General features: G+C 48.6%; 1 protein-coding gene across 1 annotated transcript in view; it reads left to right on the top strand.

The window, feature by feature from the left end:
* The window catches only part of TCFL5 (transcription factor like 5), a 451726-nt gene that overhangs the window by 334332 nt on the left and 103459 nt on the right, over positions 1–13935 (top strand). The gene's annotated exons all lie outside the window — the stretch shown is intronic.

The following is a 13935-nucleotide window of genomic DNA, read 5'->3' as shown; positions in this document are numbered from 1 at the left end:
ATAATGTAATGTCTATGCTTCAACATGGCCAAAGGCAGTTAAGATCGATTTCACAATTTAGTTGGACTTTGCAGGTTTCAAAATCAAATTGATGCCTTGGAATTATTTGAATGTAACTGAATTGTTTTTACCTTATATAATTTGACACAGATGGGAAAAAATATGGCTTATAAATAAGCAACCTACACTATGCTTAATATTGAACATTTAGAGAAGCTGCCTTTTTCGGTTGCTGAAACACTTTCTGCCATCGGCTTATTCACTGTTCATTTCTCTTCCCATTTCAAAGTTTCCTTTCACGGCAAGTATTAAACAATTTCTAGTAGGCAGATATGGGGAGATAAGTTCACGTTTTTTATATAAAGCTTGGTTTCTCACTTTTCAACACAGATTCATACACTAGAACAAATCCATCAATCCTTTTTTAGATCGCACTACTCACCCATGAGGGTCTCAAGGCGCGGGGGGGAGTGCTGCTACTGCTCTTACAGCCAGTGTTTGAGGAGTCTTCTGAAGGTCAGCAGGTCCTGGGTCTGGTGCAAGTGGATGGGGAGGGTGTTCCATGTCTTGCCGGCGAGGTGGGAGAATGATCTGCCACCGGTGGTCATTCGGTGGATGCGTGGAACGGTGGCGAGGGCGAGTTCAGCGGAGTGAAGCTGGCGGTTCGGGGTGTGGAAGGTGAGTCGGATGTTGAGGTATGCTGGTCCGGCGTTGTGGTGTGCTTTATGAGCCTGGGTGAGGAGCTTGAAGGTGATCCTCTTGTTGACGGGGAGCTAGTGCAGGTCTCTCAGGTGGTCAGTGATGTGGCTGTGGCAGCGGGTGTCAAGGATGAGACGTGCGGAGGCATTCTGTATGCATTGAAGTCTTTTCTGGAGTTTGTAGGTAGTTCCCATGTAGAGGGCGTTGCCGTAGTATAGCCTGCTGCTGATGAGGGCCTGGGTGATCGTCCTTCTGGTTCTGGTGGGGATCCATCTGCAGATCTTGTAAAGCATGTGGAGGGTGTTGAAGCAGGAGGTGGAGACTGCGTTGACTTTTGATGAGTCCAGGATGAAACCCAGGTTGCGTTTGTGGTTGGTGGGTGTCGGTGCAGCAACTAGCACAGCCGGCCACCAGGAGTCGTCCCAGGTGGATGGGCTAGAACTGAGGATGAGGACCTCTGTCTTGTCTGAGTTCAGTTTCAGGCGACTGTTCTTCATCCATTCGGCGACGGCCTTCATTCCTTCGTGGAGATTGGTTTTGGCGGTGGGGGGTACTTGGTGAGGGAGAGGATCAGCTGGGTGTCATCGGCGTATGAGATGAAGTTGAGGTCGTGTGATCAGATGATGTTGGCAAGCGATGCCATGTAGATGTTAAAAAGGGTCGGCTGAGGGATGATCCTTGGGGTATGGCGCAGGTGATCGTGGTGGTTTCAGATCGGAAAGGGGGAGGCGGACTCTGGGTTCTGCCGGTGAGGACGAAGGTGATCCATGTCCAGCTGGGTCCTGATGTCGTCGGTGGCGGTGATGAGAGCGGTTTCGTTGCTGTGGAATCGGATTGGGATGAGTCCAGGATGTTGTTCTCCTCAAGAAAGTGGGCCAGTTGCCTGTTGACAATCTTCTCGATGACTTTCGCCGGGAATGTGAGCAGGGAGATGGCCCGGAAGTTCTTGAGGTCCTTTGGGTCTGCCTTGGGTTTCTTGATTAAGGAGTTGATATCAGCGTGTTTCCAGCTCTCCAGGAAGGTGGTGGTCTCGAAGGAGCTGTTGAGGATCTTACGGAGGTGGGGTGCAATGATGGAACTTGCTTAGTTGAAGATGTCGTGGGGCATGGGGTCGGATGGCGAGCCTGAGCGGATGGTGTTCATGATTTTGATGGTGTCTTCGTCGTTGATGCGGTTCTCTTCCGGTGGATCCTCATCAGAGTCATAAGCACTGAATATTCCCGCCCATGTGCGGGACCCCGGAAACAATATAAAAATATATATGTAAAAACACATATATCTCGCTCCACATATACGTATGTACATATATCATTTCTCTCACACCAATGCAGCTCCAAAACTGAGGCTAAAACAATGTAAACACATATACATGTACTGCAATTAGTAAGGAAACAAAAAACACATTAGGTCAAATAACCCCTGAACTTTGTGTTTTAATGAGTAAAACCACTCATAAACCCTGAAAATTGCTTATAAATAGACATTGTTAGCCCTCAGGCTGCATTGTAAAACAATAGCATAGAAAATGAAACCATTTTCAACAAAAACTGGCACCGTGCCTTTAAGGCAGCCATGACCCCAGGCTTCCCATCATGCCTCAGGGGTGACAGTTAGGTCAGTTCTTCTTTCCGGCTCCTGCAGTCAAGACCCTGGTGAAACAGCTTCCTTTCTTTTTGACTTTTCTGTCAAAAAATATTCTTGTTAATCTACAATTTTTGCTTTCACTCGACGTTTTTTAGACCTAAGGTGCTACTGCTACCTTTTTTAGGCTTAAAAAAGGTGTTTTTTCTGTCAAAATGCCTTCCCTCTTTGACAAATGCCCTTCATGCGGAAGGAAGATGGCCAAGACTGACACTCATTCAGTGTGTATCCTGTGCCTACTAGACTCTCATTCTTCGAAAACCTGTGAACACTGCCAGGTTTTAACATCCAGAACTCTCAAAGACCGAGAGAGAATTCGAGTTTATGGACTTTCTGAGAGAGGAAGATCTCCCAAGAAGCAGAAAAGTTGGAGGACGCGGTCGACGTCGAAAGAAGCCCCGACTTGTTCACCTTCGGCTTCGGGATCGGCGTTGAAGAAGCAGTCGACAGTGACGAAGAAGAGACGTCTTCAGCGTCGAAATCCAAGGTACCTCCGCTACAGACAGCGTCGAGGGGTGGGTTGCCATTGAAGCAGAAGAGCTCGACGGCGAGCCAACCGGTGTCAAAGCAGCATCGTCATGCTGTGACGTCGAGGCATTCTCCGTCGACGCCTGGCCACGGCGTTCGGCGTCGAGACAACCTCCGTCGATGACTAGTCATGGTCGTTCGGCGTCGAGGGAGCCTCTGCCGACACATCGTCGATCGACGTCGAAGCAGCCCACGTCGACACCTTGTCAATGGCGTTTGACGTCGAGGCAGCCTCCGTCGCATTCGACGTCGAGGAATTTCCGGTCCCGCCAGAGCATCGGCGGTCGGCGTCGAAGCAGCCTCCGTCGTCATCGAGCAGACACCCTTCAACGGCGAGACGCTCTGTGTCGAAGGACACTCATCGGCACTCAAGGTCAGCGTTGAGAAGATCACGGTCGACGTCGAGAGAGCGTCTAACTGCTCGATGTTCGTCGTCGAAACAGCCACTGCTGACGGATCAGAGGAGATCCAGGGAGCGGGGCGACTCGCAGTCAGCGAATATCTCTCCTACAAGATCACAGGAGAGGTCGCCTGTGAGGCAGGTGGTGCAAGAGAGGGAGAATGAGCCATTGGAACAGCCACAAGCCCTAAGATCTCAACTGGGTTCCCCAGGATCAGCATCGGCTGCGGAGGTGGAACAATCACCAATACAGGATCCTCCGGCCAAAAGAAGGAGGGTCTCAGAAGAGAGAGCTCGGTCGAGGTCTTCCTCTAGACGGCCTCTGGTGAGCCTGTCCTCATCCTCCTCGGCATCTCGAAGTGGCAGATCCTCGGATGGGGAATTCAGCTCTTCGGATAGGGAGAGGTCCAAGTCCCCTGCAAAGTCGCAGCAGGATCAAGCGGATCAACCTCCTCCACGTTCCCGTTCGCCAGTGAAGGATCGCACCCAAAAATCTCCTCCTGTTCGTCTTTCCCCAAGGTGGTATAGACCTCTTCACCACTGGGGGAAGGACAAGGAGACGGCGAATCGGTTGAAGGTGAATCGAGATCAAACCTCCCGCCGCAAAGAACGGTCTCGTTCTAGAGTGCATGCAAGTAAAAGAAGATCTAGTCACAGGGAGCGATCTCGTTCTAGAACGCGCTCAAGTAGGAGAAGATCTAGGTCCAGGCGGACTCAGCTCTTCAAGTTCATCGAGGACCCGATCTCACAGGAATTACTCTCCGACCCTAACGAACAGTCCACACTCGAGAATATCTCCCAACTGAGGATATTTTCTCGTTCCAAGACATCTTGGGCAGGGGAGCCCTGAAGCTAGGAGTGCCTATGACAGCTCCGCAGGTCAAGACAACGGTCATCTTCGAAACCCTGCAGCACAGAACGGCACCCAAACCCTTATTGCCGTTGGTCCCGGGTATCATGGATCCGGTGAATGAAGTCTTCCTGACTCCGGCGACGGTGAAGTCAGTCCCGGCGAGGATTCTCAAGAAATATCGTCCTCCTGAAGAGGATCCTCTGTTCCTCAAGTCCGATCCACCGCCAGATTCAGTAATCATTGCGGCGGCTAAAAAATCCAATGCGGTGGCCTCCTCATCCACGGTACCGCCGGATAAGGACAGCAAGCTACAAGACTCATGGGGTAGAAGAGTGTGTAACACCTCAGCCTCTTACCTTAAGGTATCCAATGCGGAAGCCCTGCTGGGCAGATATGATAGATCTCTGTGGGACTCGCTTCAGAGGTTTTCTGCAAAACTTCCTCAGGAAGATAGAAAGGACTTTGAGGAGGTTCTGATGGAGGGCAGTCAAGTCTCCAAACAGATTATAGGGGCGGCGGCAGATGGAGCAACGCTGGCTGCGCATGGTTATGCACATGGAATCACAGCGAGGAGATTCTCGTGGTTGCGCCTAACAGCATTGAAACCCGAGGCTCAAGCCAAATACTAAACCTCCCTTTTTCAGGCACATCTCTTTTTGGGGCGAGTGCTGATGAAGAGATGCAACGGATGAAAACGGAGTTAGACACCCTTAAAGCCGTGGGGCTTGAAAAGAAAAAGGAATTCCGGAAGAAGATCCGTTCTGACAACAAGGGCTCTTCAAAGCAGAGGGTTCAAACCCCTCACTGGCAGAAGGGCCAGAACCAGCAAGGCCAGCAAAAATCGCAATATAAAGGCAAGCGCAATTCCAAAGGAAACGGGAATCAGCGCCAAGGCAACAGCTTCAATAAGCCTCAGCAGAAGCAATGAGTCTTCACTTCCCCAGTGGGGGGAAGCATTGCACATCACAGGACAGAGTGGCAGGCCATTACAAAAGATCAATGGGTGTTGTCTAAGCTGCAGAATGGGTACTGTCTTCGTTTTCATCGTCTACCTCCACTCGTTCCTCCGATGCCAACGTCAAGCCACCAGCTACAAATACTAAAGAAAGAAGTAGCGACACTCCTCGAGAAATCAGCCATCGAGAGAGTGCCGGTGGCTCAAAGGGGGAAAGGAGTCTATTCGAAGTATTTTCTGGTCAGAAAAAAGGGCCAAAAGGCGGAATACAGGCCCATTCTGGACTTGAGAACACTCAATCTACATGTCAGAAAAGAAAAGTTTTGCATGTTGCCGCTTCACCAAATATATCCACATCTCAGGAAGGGGGATTGGATGTGTTCGCTGGACCTTCAAGATGCATACTTTCATGTCCCGATACGGCCCGATCACAGGAGATTTCTTCGGTTCCGGGTGGGGACCTCTCACTACCAGTTCAAGGTCCTACCGTTTGGGTTGAAGTCGGCCCCCAGGGTGTTCACGAAGTGTGTCGCAATGGTGGCGGCAGCTCTACGCCGCAGGGGGAGTCTTCGTATACCCATACCTAGACGATTGGCTGTTGGAAGGTCCTTCTCCAGACAACGTAAGGAATCAATTCCAGACTTGCATAGAACTTTGTCAGCGTCTAGGCCTGCATGTCAACTACAGCAAGTCTGTTTCCACACCCACTCAGAAGATTCACTTTCTAGGAGCTCTGCTAGACTCCGAGGTAGGAAAAGTGTTTCCTTCGGAGGAGAGACAGTTTTCGATAACGCTCAAGTGCCAGCAAGTTCATCGCAACAGGACTCAGAGTGCGAAAAATAGCCTCCCTCTTAGGGTCGATGGCTTCATGCATCTTCTTAGTACCGAACACCAGACTTCGGATGCGTCCTCTTCAGCAGGATCTGGAGGACAAATGGGACCAGCTATCAGATCGCTGGGACGATCAGATCACTTTGTCAGAGGTAGCTCGAGCTTCCATCCCGTGGTGGAGAAAGAAGCAGAACATGCAGGTGGGAGTTCTCTTCCATCAACCTCCTCCTGCACAAACGATCATCACGGACGCGTCTTTACAAGGCTGTGGGGGCGCACATGGGGCCTCTCCAAGTGCAGGGTCTGTGGTCGTCCAAAGAAAGCACCTACCACATCAACTTGCTGGAATTGAGAGCAGTCCACCTGGCTCTCAAAGCGTTCCTTCCCTTGCTTCAGGAGGAAATGATTCTAGTACAAACGGACAACACCACCACGATGTACTATTTGAACAAGCAGGGAGGAACACACTCAAGGACTCTATCACTGGAAGCTCAGCGCATCTGGCATTGGCTTCTGGCTCGCAAGTTGTCTGTTCAAGCAGTCCACCTCCCAGGAGAGCAGAACGTGAGGGCGGATGCACTAAGTCGACACTTCGAAGACAGAGAGGACTGGGTTCTCAACGACGAAGTCTTAGAAGACATTTTCCAGTCTTGGGGTCGTCCTTCCATAGACCTCTTCGCGGACGACGTAAACAGCAAATGCTCAAGGTTCTACCGACCAGGAACGAGAGGAAATGCTCTTTTGATCGACTGGTCAGGGGAATTTGTGTTCGCCTTTCCACCCCTTCCGCTGATCCCGAAGGTGGTGAGCAAGCTGAACCACTCGTGCACAACAATGATACTGATTGCCCCCGACTGGCCGAGACAATGTTGACGACGGACTTACTTCACCTGTCAGTGTCTCCTCACAAGAGGCTTCCATGCAGGCCGGACCTGTTATCGAAGATGAACGTGAGGATTCACCATCCCAACCTTCCGTCACTGAACTTGGCAGCATGGCTCCTGAGGTCATTCAGTACGGCCATCTAGGACTGCCACAAGACTGCATGTCCATTCTGAGAGAAGCACGACGTCCTTCCACAAGACACTCTTACGCATGCAAGTGGAAGAGGTTCTATATGTGCTGCATGCAGAATGGTCATAATCCGGTGAAGGGTCAGGAAGAAGCAATTCTTCCCTACTTGTTGTACCTGGCTACCCCCCCCCCCCCCAGCGCCTTGAGACCCTCCGGGTAAGTAGTGCGCTCTACAAATGTCTTTGATTGATTGATTGCTTGATTGATTTTTAGCCCATTCATAAAGCTACTTTACAGCATATTTCCTGGAAAGCAGCTTTTTTGGTAGCGATTAAGTCAGCCCGTAGGGTGAGAGAGATTCAAGGTCTCTGTACCAAGGAACCTTATACAGTGTTTCATTTGAATAGAGTAGTGCTGAGAACGCACCCTTCTTTCCTGCCGAAAGTGGTGTCAGATTTTCATGTCAATCATTCGATCTCTCTGCCCACTTTCTTTCCCAATCCCTCTACTCCAGCTGAGAGGGCTTTACACTCTTTGGACCTGAAAAGGGTTTTAAGTCTATTCGACATTCTGATCAATTATTTATTAACTATGGATCGATCAGAACTGGTCATGCAGCATCGAAACGTTCCATTTCCAGGTGGATCGTTTTGTGTATCAAACTTGCTTACCAATTGACGCAGAAACCTCTGGGGTTTACCCCTAAAGCACATTCCACTAAAGGTAGAGCTGCCACGGCAGCTTACCTGCATAATCTGCCCATGTCTGAGATTTGTCAAGCGGCGACCTGGAGGTCTGTCCATACATTTACCAGACATTACTGTCTAGATTCTGACACAAGAGCAGATACCCAGGTGGGCCAGGCCTCCCTGAGGAATCTGTTTAACAGCTGAGTTATTGGCTGTTATGATTTGGTTGGGTCATGTACTTCTCATTTACCTGCAGGTGGTTGATGGGCTTGCTATTCTATTCAGTGCTTATGACTATTGATGAGGATCCCCTGGAAGAGAAGGTAAGTTACTTACCTGTAATCCTAGTTCTCTTCCAGGGGTATCCTCATCAAAGTCATGAGCAACCCACCCGCCTCCCCAGGTAAATGAGATTCGGTACTATTACAATCTTATGGTTGAGCCCTGTCTTCAGGGTTATGCAAAGAACAACTGACCTAACTGTCACCCCTGAGGCATGATGGGAAGCCTGGGGTCATGGCTGCCTTAAAGGCACAGTGCCAGTTTTTGTTGAAAATGGTTTCATTTTCTATGCTATTGTTTTACAGCGCCGGGACGCTCTTCGGAGCAGCTGTGCGCTATACAAAACCCCCAGTAACATAACATAACATAACAATGCAGCCTGAGGGCTAACAATGTCTATTTATAAGCAATTTTCAGGATTTATGAGTGGTTTTACTCATTAAAACACAAAGTTCAAGGGCTATTTGACCTAATGTGTTTTTTGTTTCCTTACTAATTGCAGTACATGTATATGTGTTTACATTGTTTTAGCCTCAGTTTTGGAGCTGCATTGGTGTGAGAAAAATGATATATGTACATACATATATGTGGAGCGAGATATATGTGTTTTTACATATATATTTTTATATTGTTTCTGGGGTCCCGCACATGGGCGGGAATATTCAGTGCTTATGACTTTGATGAGGATACCCCTGGAAGAGAACTAGGATTACAGGTAAGTAACTTATCCTTCCAGGAGAACAGGAGGCTGATGTGGCTGGGAGCGATGAGTTTTAGGTGTTGGCGACTGTCGGGGGGGAGGGGAGAGGGGTGTTGAAGCTGTCGTGAATGTCTTTGATCTTGCGGTGAAAGAAGTTGGCTAGGGAGTCGCAGAGATCGTGCGACGGCAGGATGTTGTTGGAGCTGGGTTTGGCGAGTTCCTTCAAGATGTTGAAGAGCTCTTTGTTGTTATGCGCGTTGTTGATGCGTTCCTTGAAGGAGGTCCTTTTGGCGGTTCGAAGGAGTTGGTGGTGCTTGCGGCTGGCGTTCTTGATGGCAGCGTGGTTATCCGGTGTCTGTTCGTGGCGCCCCTTCTTCTCAAGTCTTCTGCAGGTCTGCTTGGATTCCTGGAGCTCGGTGGTGAACCGGCTGGCTCTTCTGTCGGTGCGTCTGTTTGAGGGTTTCTTGGTCGGGGCAAGAGTGCTGGCAGTCGTCGATCCATTGCAAACGGTTGCTGGTGGCTGTGTCGGTGGGGTCGGTTGGTGGGTCTTGGACGAGGGTGGTGATTAGCTGGTCTTCGGTGACCTTGTTCCAGCTGTGGTTGGGGATTCGTTGAGGGTGGTTGTGCGTGGTGTGTTTCCCGAAGGAGAAGTGGATGCTGCGGTGGTAGGTCCAGTGGAGTTCGGTGGTGTGGCTGAAGGTGACGTGGTTGCTGGCGGAGAAGATGGGGTCGAGCGTGTGTCCGGCGGACTGTGTGGGTGTCCTCACAAGCTTTTCGAGTCCGAGGTTGGCGAGGTTATCGAGCAGGGTGGTTGAGTTGCTGTTGTTGCTGTTCTCGAGGTGGAAGTTCAGGTCTCCGAGGAGGATGTAGTCTTTGGAGGCCAGGGCGTGTGAGCTGACAATGTCTGTGATGGAGTCGCTGAACTGTGGCCGAGGACCTGGGGGTCTGTAGATGAGGGTTCCTCTTAGGGTGGTGTTGGGATCGACGTGGATCTGGAAGTGCAGGTCTTCGGGGGTGCTGAGGGTCTCTTCGGTGCTAGCCGATATTCTGAGGGTATTCCTGTGGACGATGGTGCGGTCCCTGCGGGTGATCTTGTAGTCTACACCACGTGAAGTTGCAGGCGTCGGGTTCGTCATCATGACATCCGCGTCATCTGTAGGTGCCACCCCGGCACGCTGATGTCAGTTCTTTTCTTTCCGCGCTGGCCATCACAGATCCATTGAAGAGAGCTATCCCCTGTCACTTTTTGAGTGACTTAGTTCAACTTTTTGTTGAGTCCTTTTGGTGTCTAGGTATTTCCAGCAAGGAGAACTTGGCGTTCAAGCCTTGTGCTTCCTGTCATCACTTTGTCAGTCACTGATCCCACCTGGTGTGTCTTTGGTTCCTAGAGCGCGGCCACAACCCGAAATCGGACCATGGCACTGAAGGCTTTGAGGGAGCGATCCCTAAAGTTCATCGTGGCACGGCGCCACAGAGGTTGCCTCGCCGATCCCGCTCTCAGTCGAGAGTAAGGTCCGAGCACTGTTCTGGGGCGTTAAAGTCTTCTTCCCACCAGTCAAAGTCCTCGCGGCTAGGTAAGAAGCACCATAAGAATGACTTCACCCAGTCCATCATGTGCCGAGACGGTCAAGTGTCAACTTTCGAGGCCCTGCTCCAGAGCGAGTGCCTGGATGGGCTTTGCATTTTCCTACCTTTCCAGGACAAGGGGCGACCCCCGTCCAACTAAATGAATGGTATGACACCATGTGTGCCATATTTGGCTGGCCTGACCACGCTGGCGTGACTTTGGGCCCTGCAGGCTCAGTAGGAGACTCTGTGGGTTCTGTGCCTCCGGCACCATGGTCTCCTCTCGGATCCATTCCTGGTTCCGGACCGGCGTCTATCGCACCACTCCAACCTTCCCTGGTCCTGCATGTGATGACGAGACCCTCAGTATCGCTGGTGCACACTGGTGGCACCCAGTGGTGGCGCCTCACACATTGTCATTCCAGGCGACACAGAGCCAGTTGGGTACCACCAAAGCCAAGACCGGTGCGGATGGAGCGATATGGCTCCATGCCATACACTCTGCCCTATTCTGAAGGACTAGGGATGTATGATGATGATTGGGAGGGGCAGCAGGAACCCTTCGAAATCCCACAACAAAATCAGGAATTTAACTGGTATGAGGACCTGGGTGATGCCAGCGGCCTGAGCACCTCCCTAGTTACGGGCATGCTGTCTCCCCCTAACCTGGCTACAGAGGGGGGGATTCTTTTGCAATTGTGGTGCATAGGGCTGCGGAGTTCTTGGACCTGCAGCTCCCTAAGGTGGCAGCCAAGACTAATGTCTTGACAGAGGTCCTTCAGCCTATTGTCTCCACTTCAGAACCATTGCTCCCTTTCAATGAGGCCTTGACCAACGTTCTACTGGGCACCTGGCCCAAGCCCATCACATGGACTCCTGTGAATTCAACTATTGCCTGCCGCCACTGCCCTGCACTGGGCGACCCAGCTTTCCTCACCACCCATCCCACCTCACAAAGCTTGGTGGTCTAAGCCTCCACTTCCCGTGACCCGTTCCCTTCCACACCCCAGGATAGGGAATCCAAAAGACTGGACAGATTCAGTAAGCAGAACTTTTCTTCCACCAGCCTAGCATTGTTATTGGTAAACACTGCATGCCTCTTGGGCAGTTATTCCCATTCGCTATGGGATACGGTTGCGCAAGTGCTGCCAAGAGTCTTGGAGGAGGACAGGGCTCTCCTCTCCCAAGCTGTTGCAGATGGGAGAGATGCAGCAAAGTTTGTCATGCGATTTGGCTTAGACACAACAGACTGGCTAGGCAGATTGATTTCCTCAATGGTTGCCGAGGACATCTGTCTTTTTTCGGTGATGTCCAAGCTAACCTTATGGTTGTGCCCTTTGATGGCTCCTATCTGTCTGTACTTGTCCAAAGGTACCCCCTAATAGTTACTTTCAGGTCTGGGAGAAGGGGGAACAACCAAAGAAAAATCACAATAACCTCCACACGATCTCTATTGTTTTAGTAGAGGCTGACACCAGCTCTACGAGGCTATCCACAATACAAACTGCAATATCAATGTTCTATTATTTTTTTATTAAATTATTCCGTACTTTTTTCTTTCATTTGTGTTCACATACAAAAAAGATACAAGATTAGCATATTTTTTAGTAAAAAAGATGTTTTACATGTTTTCTCTTTTGCAGCAATTTCATCAATTGTGACAAGTTAGCATTTACATTATTTTCACATTACAGACAATAATTTCATCATTTCATTACTATCACATATCCCCTAAATTATGACTCCACTTGCATACTAACCTGATATATCAAGCACTCCGCTCACTCTTCATACATAACCAATACCCAACCAGCTCACATGCACCAAAGAAGTTACAGTAAAGACAGATCTCAAACAGTCTCCGTGGCTGGGTTGTAAGTTGGGTATCAGACATCCAGGTCAATGTACTTTTCAGTGGCACATAATTGCTTTAAAGCCACCTTCTTCAGGACTACCAATTTTAAACATGAAGGTGGGTAGAAGGGGAATCTGAAATTGTCATATAGCTACTTCTTTTCTATATACTGTGTCAAGTTAGCATGAGCTTATTAAATGTTTAAACGCCATTTTACCTTTCTGCCTCATTTTGCACACGACACATAATTGTTGATTTAGCTTTCAACCCAGAAGAGCTTCGTGATTTACTTGAGAAATAATATGTTATTGCTCTGATATCTGTTTTGCTCGGTACACTGTCTGCACAGTGAGTGCTGAAGGCTGCAAGGATAACTAAACACGATGTTGTTGTGAGGTCTGATCTTCGCACGTCCATAGACATCACACACATGCTGCTGCCAAAATCTGGCTCTACTGTGCACAATAGAGGTGTGGGGTCCTACTACTAATCAGCCTGGACCTCAATAATCACAAAACAGAGCAGATTGGCTGATCAGGGTTATTAATAATAGGTTACGAAACAACACAGCCCGACCGTACTGTGTAGCCAAGAGGTTATATATTTCCAAACATATTTATTGTATTTTAAGAGTAAATTTGTATTATTTCATCAAAACACATGACATCAAATAGACACTCCATCAAAACAGTTAGTGCAAAAACATGGAAGAATATATACAATATATACAAAAATATAACAATGTAGGAAACATACACTTAAGGAAAATAATGAACAAAATCTTATGGTGACACCAACTACTGTACTTCAAAACAAATAAAATAGCACAATAATTGCAATTTGGACACTTTTTTGCAATTTATGAGCAAAATGAACCAGTCCTTTGGTAACAAAACCAGTGAGCAAGGCGGATCTAGGATGGATTTGCCTGCCTGTCACACAACACCTGTGGGTAATGATTTATAAGAAATGACAGATAGGGCCCACATAAGTGGTCTGAATTTGTCCCTAGCTGCACCCTTTGTTCTTGACACCTGCTAAAACCCAAATGAGACCTTCATAGATATAAAATACTATGCTAAATAGGGAGGGTGTGAATTAGGTATTGTTAATTCCTATTCATTACAGCATCTTAGTATGCTGTCACCATTTGCCTTTTATGGACTAGTAACTATGCTGATAACTTTGTTGCTTATAATATGTTTGCTAGTATTGTACAAGATACTGCGTTTGAGAACCTTGCAATAGTAAATAAATATTTCAAACAGGCATGTGTCCTCTTTTACTCCACGTTCTGGTTTGTAATGATTATATAACGAAAGAGTGTTCATGTGTTCCACGATACCTGAGGTAATCTAAGTTCATGTTCTGGTCTGTCTAAACATTGGGAGTTTGTTATGACCAATGAGACACTGTAGCTAGCTCGGTAAGGGGTTTTTGGGTACTGAGGTGAGTTTTGGGCCATCCTAATTCACAGAGGTTCCAGGTCTCTATGCACAGTTCTGTAGGAGAACAGAATTCCCGCTACATGGCGCCCATACGTTGTTGGCCTTATATAATGACACTCGAGTAGTATATCATTCAAACCTTAACCCCTTCACTGTTGTTTCTGGAAAACAGTAGTGTCGGAAAAACCTACCTATTTTTGAAATAGGTCTTTTCAAGCTTGATTCTTACTAAAACGGTTTCCTTGAAATACTACCCAGTTGTGCTATAAAGTTTACTTTGTTTTTCTTAATTCTTGTGCCGTCTTGGCTGCCGTGGCCATTCCGCAGCATAGTCGCATTGCGGTGCAAGATCATTTGCGTATGTACAATGTGCCTTTGGAAGGCTTGGCTGTGATCATGGTGGTGAGTGCGGAACATGCTTATCCTTGCGAACTGTTTTATTTGTGGGTGACATTTCCGGCAGTGGACGCTAAT

The sequence above is a fragment of the Lissotriton vulgaris genome, chromosome 7, assembly GCF_964263255.1.
Source record: "Lissotriton vulgaris chromosome 7, aLisVul1.2, whole genome shotgun sequence".
NCBI lineage: Eukaryota > Metazoa > Chordata > Amphibia > Caudata > Salamandridae > Lissotriton > Lissotriton vulgaris.
This window is presented reverse-complemented; position numbering and strand designations above follow the sequence as displayed.